Below are 11,485 nucleotides of genomic sequence, written 5' to 3'. Positions count from 1 at the left end.
GCAATCCCTCGCTATGATTGGGATTTCTGAGTTTTCTGCGATTTCTGCGTTTTCTGCGTTTTTTTGGTATTGGTTTTGGTTTTGGTTTTGGTTTTGGTTTTGGTTTTGGTTTTGGTTTTGGTTTTGGTTTTGGTTTTGGTTTTGGTTTTGGTTTTGGTTTTGGTTTTGGTTTTGGTTTTGGTTTTGGTTTTGGTTTTGGTTTTGGTTTTGGTTTTGGTTTTGGTTTTGGTTTTGGTTTTGGTTTTGGTTTTGGTTTTGGTTTTGGTTTTGGTTTTGGTTTTGGTTTTGGTTTTGGTTTTGGTTTTGGTTTTGGTTTTGGTTTTGGTTTTGGTTTTGGTTTTGGTTTTGGTTTTGGTTTTGGTTTTGGTTTTGGTTTTGGTTTTGGTTTTGGTTTTGGTTTTGGTTTTGGTTTTGGTTTTGGTTTTGGTTTTGGTTTTGGTTTTGGTTTTGGTTTTGGTTTTGGTTTTGGTTTTGGTTTTGGTTTTGGTTTTGGTTTTGGTTTTGGTTTTGGTTTTGGTTTTGGTTTTGGTTTTGGTTTTGGTTTTGGTTTTGGTTTTGGTTTTGGTTTTGGTTTTGGTTTTGGTTTTGGTTTTGGTTTTGGTTTTGGTTTTGGTTTTGGTTTTGGTTTTGGTTTTGGTTTTGGTTTTGGTTTTGGTTTTGGTTTTGGTTTTGGTTTTGGTTTTGGTTTTGGTTTTGGTTTTGGTTTTGGTTTTGGTTTTGGTTTTGGTTTTGGTTTTGGTTTTGGTTTTGGTTTTGGTTTTGGTTTTGGTTTTGGTTTTGGTTTTGGTTTTGGTTTTGGTTTTGGTTTTGGTTTTGGTTTTGGTTTTGGTTTTGGTTTTGGTTTTGGTTTTGGTTTTGGTTTTGGTTTTGGTTTTTGTTTTTGTTTTTGTTTTTGTTTTTGTTTTTGTTTTTGTTTTTGTTTTTGTTTTTGTTTTTGTTTTTGTTTTTGTTTTTGTTTTTGTTTTTGTTTTTGTTTTTGTTTTTGTTTTTGTTTTTGTTTTTGTTTTTGTTTTTGTTTTTGTTTTTGTTTTTGTTTTTGTTTTTGTTTTTGTTTTTGTTTTTGTTTTTGTTTTTGTTTTTGTTTTTGTTTTTGTTTTTGTTTTTGTTTTTGTTTTTGTTTTTGTTTTTGTTTTTGTTTTAATTTTTGGTTTTGTTTTTGTTTTTGTTTTTGTTTTGTGATCTTCAAACGAATTTTCAGGGACAAAAATTGGTACTAGACCCAAAATAGATACATTGGTCCTACAATCATCCCATTTCAAGAAAAAAAAAACGTCTCAATCTTCGTTGCTTGAACAAATGCAACAAAAAACACACAGACAAGAGCGCGTATTTACACAATTATATCCCGGCAAAGAGAACCGGGCCCAGAACATCCCTTCGTTGGAAAATCGAGAGACAACGTTGCGTTGAATTTCCCTTTTCTTCTCCATTTTTTCCCAGCGCTGCACGTTACCAACCCGTGAGCAGGGGATTGTGTAGAAAAATGAGAAATTCAGAATTGCTGCTCCAGAATGTTCCCAGACATGCAGAATAGAGCCTTACTCTGAAATAGAATCGTAAAACGTTGTTACAGCAGGGCTTTTTTGGGGGAGTGAGGTGTGTTGGGATGGTGGAAAACGAGTTTATCTTTTCGGCAAATAAAGCTCTCCAATTACAGGCCACACAGTTGCGCGGAAAATTTGTGCTGACAGAACAGATGCTCACGTGGCAGTTCTGGTGGTGAAGAGGGGAGGTAGGAGGGGGATCACAGAGAAAATGACAGATAACAAAGATATAAAGAAGAGGGGAAAAAAGATAAAAAGCTAGACAAAGAGGCAAGGATTTGGAGGGATCGAGAGCCGCGTGGAATAGAATGAAATTTGTGACATTTAGACAAACTTTGGGGAAAGAAAAAACCCCTCTCAAGGGTTAAGCTTTTTGTGACGAGCTTTTGTTTTTTTTTCTCGGCTGTTTGGTTTGATGAATCATTGTGAAGAGATTAGAGGAAAACAAATAATGTAACCTTTTCACTGTTGCAGACAGTTTGCATCTATTGAGATCTAGGGATTTGTACTTGCGTAACAAAATTAAGGGAACTTACTACTGAAAATAGAGGTATTGTCTATCCTAGTTGTAAAACGTACCTGAAAAGAGAAAAATATATATTATTAGAAAATTTTTTACTCAATTTTGTTTGGATTTTAGATCAACATTTCTACTCAAATCAATACTCTTTCAAGATCAATTTTAAATTTAAGAGTCAAGAGTCAAGAGTCAAGAGTCAAGAGTCAAGAGTCAAGAGTCAAGAGTCAAGAGTCAAGAGTCAAGAGTCAAGAGTCAAGAGTCAAGAGTCAAGAGTCAAGAGTCAAGAGTCAAGAGTCAAGAGTCAAGAGTCAAGAGTCAAGAGTCAAGAGTCAAGAGTCAAGAGTCAAGAGTCAAGAGTCAAGAGTCAAGAGTCAAGAGTCAAGAGTCAAGAGTCAAGAGTCAAGAGTCAAGAGTCAAGAGTCAAGAGTCAAGAGTCAAGAGTCAAGAGTCAAGAGTCAAGAGTCAAGAGTCAAGAGTCAATTTTTTAGAGTTTTTTCTTCATTTAAAATGTTTCATTTACAAATTTAATCTATCGATAAACAGAGAAAAATTTATCTCTTTTTAAATTTCCAAAGGGCGTCTAACTCATTTTTCAGAAGGTTTTACATAAAGACAAGTATCTACTGAAAAGTTGCTTCAAAATCAAATTATTAATCTAGAGCAATTTAAAGCTCCAAGCTACCAAGAAGTTCTGAACGTTCAAAACTAGCACAATCTTCAATTTACACAGGAGCCGAAGAATTTAATCTGCGGAAGTGGACTGTGGTAACAAAAAGCAAAACCACGACATCACAGCAAATGAGACGGTGGTCACAGCAATGTTAATTTGATGGGCCCCACTTCCGGTGGACATGAGAGAGCGTGCAACATGCCACGCGAAACTAGCCCGGCGGTAATTGGGACGTTTTCGATGCCTTTAATTGGTGGTTTTTCTTTTCTTGTGAGAATGAGTTGTTTGAATTTTTGTTGGCGGAAATTTTTCAAGAAGTAATAACTAGTGATATGGAATGTTGTTACAATAGTGTGAGAAACCAAAAATATAAAACAGCAAAACTGTACTGTAAAATATTGTAAGACTGTAAGATTGCAAGTATGTAAAATTATAAGACTGTAAAATTGCAGGTATGTAAGACTGCAAGACTGTAAAATTTTAAAATTGTAAGATTGCAAGACTGTAAGATTTCAATTATGTAAAATTGCAAGACTGTAAGATTGCAAGTCTGTAAAATTGCAAGACTGTAACATTGCAAGTATGTAAAATCACAAGCTGTAAGATTGCAAGTATGTTAAATTTCAAGACTGTTGGATTACAAGTATGTAAAATTGCAAGACTGTAACATTGCAAGTATATAAAATTGCAAGACTGTAACATTGCAAGTATGTAAAATTGCAAGACTGTAGGATTGCAAGTATGTAAAATTGCAAGACTATAACATTGCAAGTATGTAAGATTGCAAGACTGTAAAATTTTAAAACTGCAAGATTGCAAGACTGTAAGATTGCAAGTATGTAAAATTGCAAGACTGTAAAATTGCTAGTATGTAAGATTGCAAGACTGTATAATTTTAAGACTGAAAGATTTTAAGACGGTATGATTTCAAGTATATAAAATTGTAAGACTATAAGATTGCAAGTATGTAAGATTATAAGTCAATAAGATTGTAAGACTGTAGGATTGCAGACTGTTAAAATTGCAAGACTGTAAAATTGCAAGTATGTAAGACTGCAAGACTGTAAAATTTTAAAACTGTAAGATTTCAAGACTGTATGATTTCAAGTATTTAAAATTGCGAGACTGTAAGATTGCAAGTATGTAAAATTACAAGACTGTAAAATTGTAAGACTGTAAGATTGCAAGAATGTAGGATTGTAAGTCAGTAAGATTGCAAGCCTGTAAGATTGCAAGTATGTAAAATTGTAAGTCTGTAAGATTGCAAGAATTTAGGATTGTAAGTCAGTAAGATTGTAAAACTGTAAGACTGTAAGACTGTAAGATTGCAAGACTGTAAGATTGCAAGCATGTAAAATTGCAAGACTGTAAAATTGCAAGCATGTAAGATTGCAAGAATGTAAGATTGCAAGTATGAAAGATGCAAGTATGTAAGATTATAAGTCAATAAGATTGCAAGTATGTAAGACTGCAACACTGTAAAATTTTAAAACTGTAAGATTGCAAGACTGTAAGATTGCAAGTACGTAAGATTGCAAGACTGTAAAATTGTAAGACTGTAAGATTGCAAGATTGTAAGACTGTAAGACTGTAAGATTGCAAGACTGTAAGATTGCAAGTATGTAAAATTGCAAGACTGTAAAATTGCAAGCATGTAAGACTGCAAGAATGTACTATTGCAAGTATGAAAGATGCAAGTATGTAAGATTATAAGTCAATAAGATTGCAAGTATGTAAGACTGCAAGACTGTAAAATTTTAAAACTGTAAGATTGCAAGACTGTAAGATTGCAAGTACGTAAGATTGCAAGACTGTAAAATTGTAAGACTGTAAGATTGCAAGAATGTAGGATTGTAAGTCAGTAAGACTGTAAGACTGTAAGACTATAAGATTGCAAGACTGTAAGATTTCAAGTATGTAAAATTTCAAGACTGTAAGATTGCAAGTATGTAAAATTACAAGACTGTAAAATTGCAAGAATGTAAGATTGCAAAACTGTAAAATTTTAAAAGTGTAAGATTGTAATACTGTAAGATTTTTTTACTATTTAAAACTGTAAGATTTTAAGACTGTAGGATTGTAAGACTGTAAGATAGTGAGATTTGAAGATTGTACGGTTGTAAAATTATGAGAATGTAGAAGAAAGTACTGTTAATTCATAAGACTGTAAAATTTCAAGTCTGTAGTACTAGAAAATTGCAAAAATGTAGGTTGTGTAAAGGTCTTTATATCCATTCATTTTTTCATACCATTTTTCTGACAGTTATATACCCATTTGACCATCACCTGTCAAGATTTTCCGACCACATCTCCAAAATTGTGCGAAAGTAATGATTATGATCATCACCAACGTCAAATTTGGCACCCTCTGTGAGTCCTCATCTGGTGTGCGTGAGAAAATGTGTGACCATCAGTCCTCCTGGCTGGTGGCAAATGGGTCTGGCCAAACCTGCCACCACCAGGACCCGAAAAAAGGTCACAGGTCCCAGCAGAGAGAGCTTTCCCGTATGATTTGTCCCCCGGTGTGGGCTGCTGCGGGACTGTTGCTGACAGCTAGCATAAGTTTATTTATGATGGGTATCACATGCAAGAAACATCACAGATAAAGTGGATGAGCTTTTATGGGAAAGACGAAATCTCATGCCAATTTCGAAAGATGAAAGCATTCGCAGAGAAATGAATGGGAAAAGTGTATTGACGTATTTTAGTCACAAAAAATTAAATTCTTACAATGTAGCAATTTAAAAAAAAAACAACCGTGTAAAGTCACATGTAATCTTACATGTTTTCGATGTAATAATCATAAAATGCTGCAGTTTTTAAATTGAATCTTTGAATCTTTGAATCTTTGAATCTTTGAATCTTTGAATCTTTGAATCTTTGAATCTTTGAATCTTTGAATCTTTGAATCTTTGAATCTTTGAATCTTTGAATCTTTGAATCTTTGAATCTTTGAATCTTTGAATCTTTGAATCTTTGAATCTTTGAATCTTTGAATCTTTGAATCTTTGAATCTTTGAATCTTTGAATCTTTGAATCTTTGAATCTTTGAATCTTTGAATCTTTGAATCTTTGAATCTTTGAATCTTTGAATCTTTGAATCTTTGAATCTTTGAATCTTTGAATCTTTGAATCTTTGAATCTTTGAATCTTTGAATCTTTGAATCTTTTTGGAATCTTCGCTCGAAATTTGCTTATTTTCAAAGTAAGTTCCACATGATAAGTAATTACATTTGCACTGCGAAAAATCTTCATTTACACACACCACATTACAAATTAGTGTACTAATTACAGTGACGTTCCAATTTCCAGGTTTTTCCCTGCACCAAGTGACTATGCAGTGCACCTAACGTTAAGGCAAATTTGATGCTCCGTTTTTTGCTCAAAATTTCATGCCTTCCCTCGTCGGCCTCACTTGAAACATAATTATCGTGAAAGAAGCTACTAATTACAGCCACTAAGCTCGTCGTCGTCGTCACACACACACAGTCTCCAATGCTTCAACTTAACCGCTTCAAGGTTGCGCGTTTCTGGAAGATAAGACAGAGCAGATCTCGCTCGAAAGTAAACACACACACATACGAATGTGTTTGTGTGTGTGTCCTTTGATGAGCGCTAGTTATAACCTTGATGACGATTAAATTCCTTCATGCACTATCGCACACACATATTCACAGAATCCTCAACTCATTTCCCACTCAGTTTGATGCTACGCTCACAAACAGGAGACACACAGGGGAATATCTTAGCATATCTTAAGCACACTCATTCCCTCGGCATCCGAGGCAGTCTGCACTGGTAGAATCACCCATCCACAACCACCCACAAAAGCACACACACACACACACACACACACACACACACACACACACACACACAAATACACTCTTACTAGTGCAAATATACTGAAAGTGAGGTGGTAGAACCACGAGCACCGTTCAGTGGAAATATTTTGCAATATTTGTTTCTTAAAGTACTTAAATGTTTTAAATATGAGATATTTGTAGCTGAAAACTCACAATATTTTGTATTGAGCTGGTGCATTTTTTTACTATACTAAATTAAGTTAAGTAGTGCATTAAAAAGAAACAAATATGATTTAATCTCATTTTTGATAAGTCAATCAAAAACGATAAATTTCAATTGTCTAATACAAACCTTGTTTAATAGAAATATTCGATGAGTAACGTATAATGGCTTGTGACATAATTCTGAGGCCTTTTCGGAATAATCTTCAGTAAAGCAAATATTTTACCAAAATATTAATCAAAAATTAAAAAGTGTTTTAAAACTTAATGCTTTATTAAGTTCCTTTTTTATCTAGCGAGCAATTCTTAACGTTTTCTCAAATCGCCTTTTCTATATGTGTTTTTTAAAGAAACTTTTTTCCATGCATACCCTTTCTCAAAGAAAGTCATTTCGCATCTTAGTTTTTACAAAATCGAATTCATAATCCGTATCTTGAGAACGAATTAATACATAATATTTCACATTTTTTATAGATGATTTAGGTGACCCAAAATTTGTATCTACTGCACTAGAGTTAAGGATGGTGCAAGATGCATCTGTTATAATTTTTTGAATGAAAAATAACATTTTGGAAAAATCTAAATTATTGTTAAACAAAATTTCAAAAATCCTATTCAGTTGCAAAATTTTGAAAAACTGGGAAAAATTCATTTTTTTGTGGGTCAGACTGCTAGTTGTAAAGTAAATCTTTCCCAGTTCCTGAGGGGAACACCCTTGAAGAGTATCGGGGCCGGCATTTACAAAGCGGATTCAGTGGCAGTTTCATTCTCAACTTTTTTTTTTTTTTTTTTTTAAGGACCCTCCATCACACCCCCACACCAAAAAGCTCATAATTGAGCCCCCTGGTAGTGGTCTCCTTAAATGCTCAGCTAACAAAAGTTAATGTAAAGGACGAAGGCAAACTAAATTTATGCTGAGAACATTGTTTTACAAAGAAATGCTAATATTGGTGTGCAATGAAGATTAACTACTGCTAATACTAAGGTGAAATCCAAGTGGAAAAAAGATTTCCTTTTAAGGGATCCACAAAACTAAAATAAATGACAATAGCTCGACTAATAACAAGAAATATAACCTATTTTATGTATTCGGTGTTAAGTGTATTCTATTGGAACAGTTCGTGTAACTTATGTTTTAAATGCTGTTTTAATCTGATTTTGAAAATGTAGGTGCTAGTGGTTTGTTTCAAATCACTTAATGTTAACATGTTAAGGTTAATGTTAACATTCCATAGGTCGCCTCCCTAAGGTGTCGTGATAAGGTCCAGTTTGTGACGATACACTACCTTCCCTTTACTAAGCAATCGATTCCAGAAGGGAAAAGATCACCAGTTGTGTTGGTCCGAGCCGGGATTTGAACCCCGATCTACTGCTTACGAGGCGGAAGCGTTACCACTGGGCTACGTGGCTCGGTCAGACTGCTAGTTGCGAAGATTGTTAAATTTTTAATTTAAAAAATTGAAAGTTTTTTGAAAATGTCAGCTATTTTCATTAAAAAAATTAAGATTTTTTTCAATCAACAGTTACATTTTGAAAGACTTAAAATACTTATTTCGGACATTTTCAAATCTTTTCAAAAATGACTTTCTGCTGTTACAGAAAAAATTATTTTCAGGGAGTAATAAATGCAACAACAACATTAGAGTTTGTTTTATTGATAATCATTTTTTTATCTGGCTTTCTTTTTAAGCTAATACAGTGAAACCTCTTTTTACGCAATGCGTTACGTTTTTTTTTTCTAATTTGTCGATTTCTCTGGAACGACGCAACATTTTTGAAATCATTTAAAAGCAATTGGTAGGTTTTGTTCAGATCTACAAAACGCTTTGAAAGCTTGCAAAAATATTGTATGGTTTTAGAGAAATCGACGAAATAAAAAGCGTAACGCCACCGCGTAAAAAGAGGTTTCTCTGTAATAAGAATACAATTTTGATTTGATATTAAAAAAAAATAACACGCAGAAAAAAACCATTTTCGAAACGTGAATTGTGTTCATGAATTGCACGAAGGAATTTATTCATGAGTATGGTGCATTTGCACTATAAACGAGAATATATAACTTCGTGGTTCTTAAATTCATGAACAAAATTCACGATTTGTAGATTTGAATATTTTCCGTGCAGTATCATAAAACGATGAAATTTATGCATCAAATTGTGTCATAATTCATGACAATGCTGACTTCCAATATTTCTGTAAATATCACATTGTGGTCTAAAATTAAAAAAAAAGTCGATTTAGTCCTCGTGGAGGTGAGGCAGAGCGTTTCTACCAAAATGAGATGACTTTCAGACTTTAAGACAAATTTGCGCATTTGTTAAGAATGATGTTAAGAAAATGGTGAAAATTATTTTTAAATATTTTGTTAAATATAAATTATGAATTATAGCTTAACTAGAATTAATCAATTAAAACATTGAAAAATCACACATTTTCAAACATTTTCTGTTAAAATAAGACATTAATAGAAAACAAAAAGCTCACAAAGCTTACAAAAGCAATAGCCAAAAACTTGATGAGTATCTACAAATATGCAGTCAGTTAGAAGTCACCATCCAATTTGAATTTGAAAAGTATCATAGAAAGGTAGAATCGGAAATCAAGAGTGATTCCAAGCAGTTTTTCAATTTTGTCAAATCAAAATTAAAAAGTAGTAATTTTCCGTCAAATATGTCTCTTGACAATAAAATTGGCAAAAACAGTGCAGAAATTTGTGAACTATTCGCAAACTTTTTTGAAAGCGTATACACCTCTTTTGATGAAAACGATCGCGACCGAAGCTACTTTTCCTTTATACCCCAAGCGAATAACGAAATAACAGTCGATAGCTTATCCTTAGATGAAATTCAGGCGGCTCTTAAAGCTCTAGACAGTTCAAAAAGTACCGGACCAGATGGAATATCTCCAAAATTTGCGAAAAATGTAGCCTCTGAACTGGCTTCTCCGCTTTATTGGCTATTTAATCTATCATTAAAATCAGGAATATTCCCAAGTGCTTGGAAGAAATCATATTTAGTTCCAATTTTCAAATCCGGTAAAAAATCTGACGTGAAAAACTACCGTGGAATTGCTCTTATTTCATGTATTCCCAAGCTCTTTGAGGCAATAGTTAACAACAAAATGTTTGCTCAATTAAAAGACTACATAACACAAAAACAGCATGGATTTTTCAAAGGGCGCTCAACAGCAACTAATCTTCTCTCGTTCGTAAACTACACACTGAATGAAATGGATAACAAAAACTCTGTACAGACACTCTATACTGACTTTAGCAAAGCCTTCGACAGAGTGGACATTCCTATCCCGAGCATGGGTAAATAACAAGGGAAATGCGTAATAATACCTTTCTCTGGTATCAATACCAAATTTTGGTATTCCTGGACCCTTTAAAAATTTTCTTAAGGATTATGCAAGAGCAAAATGTGGTATCATACCAATTTAAGGTATTGTTTTGATATTGCAAAATTGCAGCATTTGTCAATGGTCGAACACCACATTTTGGTATTCTTTTGGTATCACAGTATTTTATCAAATTCCTCTGAAACTATGGGAAAATTTTGACTAATTTTGACAAAATAATTAATTTTGCGCTAAAATGATGTATCAAAGCAAATGCCTTCATTGAAAACCGGAAATTATAAACTTGATTTTAAGCATTTTTGATATACCCCCTAAAGAAATTACTTGAAATTCTGAAAAAATTTCTAAGTCATGATGGCACATTTTGGTATTATTTTGGTATTAAAGTGTTTCATCAAATTCCTCTGAAACTATGGGAAAATTTTGACCAATTTTGACAAAATAATTAATTTTGCGCTAAAATGATGTATCAAAGCAAATGCTTTAATTGAAAACCGGAAATTTCAAACTTGATTTTAAACATTTTTGATATACCCCCTACAGAAATGACTTGAAATTGTGGAAAATTTTCTAAGTCATGATGGCACATTTTGGTATTATTTTGGTATTAAAGTGTTTTATCAAATTCCTCTGAAACTATGGGAAAATTTTGACCAATTTTGACAAAATAATTAATTTTGCGCTAAAATGATGTCTCAAAGCGAATGCTTTCATTGAAAACCGGAAATTTCAAACTTGATTTCAAACATTTTTGATATACCCCCTAAAGAAATAACTTGAAACTGTGGAAAATTTTCTAAGTCAGGATGCCACATTTTGGTATTATTTTGGTATTGAAAGGTTTCATCAAATTCCTCTGAAACTATGGGATTTTTTTTTATGAATTTTAATGAGATAATTAATTTTGCGCTAAAATGACTTGAAACCCAAAAATGTTAAAGCTGATTTTAATTTTTTTTATATACCCGCTAAGATTTTTTTTAAAACGTTGAAATTTCTCTAAGTTGGGATAACCAAATACTTTGAAAAACGAGTTAATCGACAGATTATTGAATTTTGGTGAATTTCAATCCAGTTTCATTTTAATAATACTTATTTTTCAATCTTTTTATTTTCAGAAGCTTCAAGAACTTCAAGAACAGGCCGTTCATCAATGACAAATGCATTCGATGTGGTGAAGAATATCACTTAGAACAACATGGAATCATCAGGTGAGTAGATTTGGCTGTTGCATATGGATCATTTCCGTTTTTTCACTAACTGCAACTGCTGCACTAAAAATGGTATGAAAATACCAAATTTTGGTATTACTTCTGCAAATACCAGCGACCAAAATGTGCTCTTGGTTGCCCAGTAATAGATG

General features: G+C 33.1%; 1 long non-coding RNA gene across 1 annotated transcript in view; it reads right to left on the bottom strand.

Moving 5' to 3' along the window:
• Positions 1 to 1,268: 1,268 nt before the first annotated feature.
• LOC120423877 (uncharacterized) overlaps positions 1,269 to 11,485 on the bottom strand; it is a 96,100-nt gene continuing 85,883 nt past the window's right edge. Inside the window, exon 3 of the long non-coding RNA XR_005606293.2 lies at positions 1,269 to 2,123. This is a non-coding gene — a long non-coding RNA (uncharacterized LOC120423877). The remainder of the gene's footprint in view (positions 2,124 to 11,485) is intronic.

The sequence above is a fragment of the Culex pipiens genome, chromosome 1, assembly GCF_016801865.2.
Source record: "Culex pipiens pallens isolate TS chromosome 1, TS_CPP_V2, whole genome shotgun sequence".
In the NCBI taxonomy this organism is placed as follows: Eukaryota; Metazoa; Arthropoda; class Insecta; order Diptera; family Culicidae; genus Culex; species Culex pipiens.
Note: the sequence above shows the minus strand (reverse complement) of the source record. Positions and strands in the feature narration are given on the sequence as shown.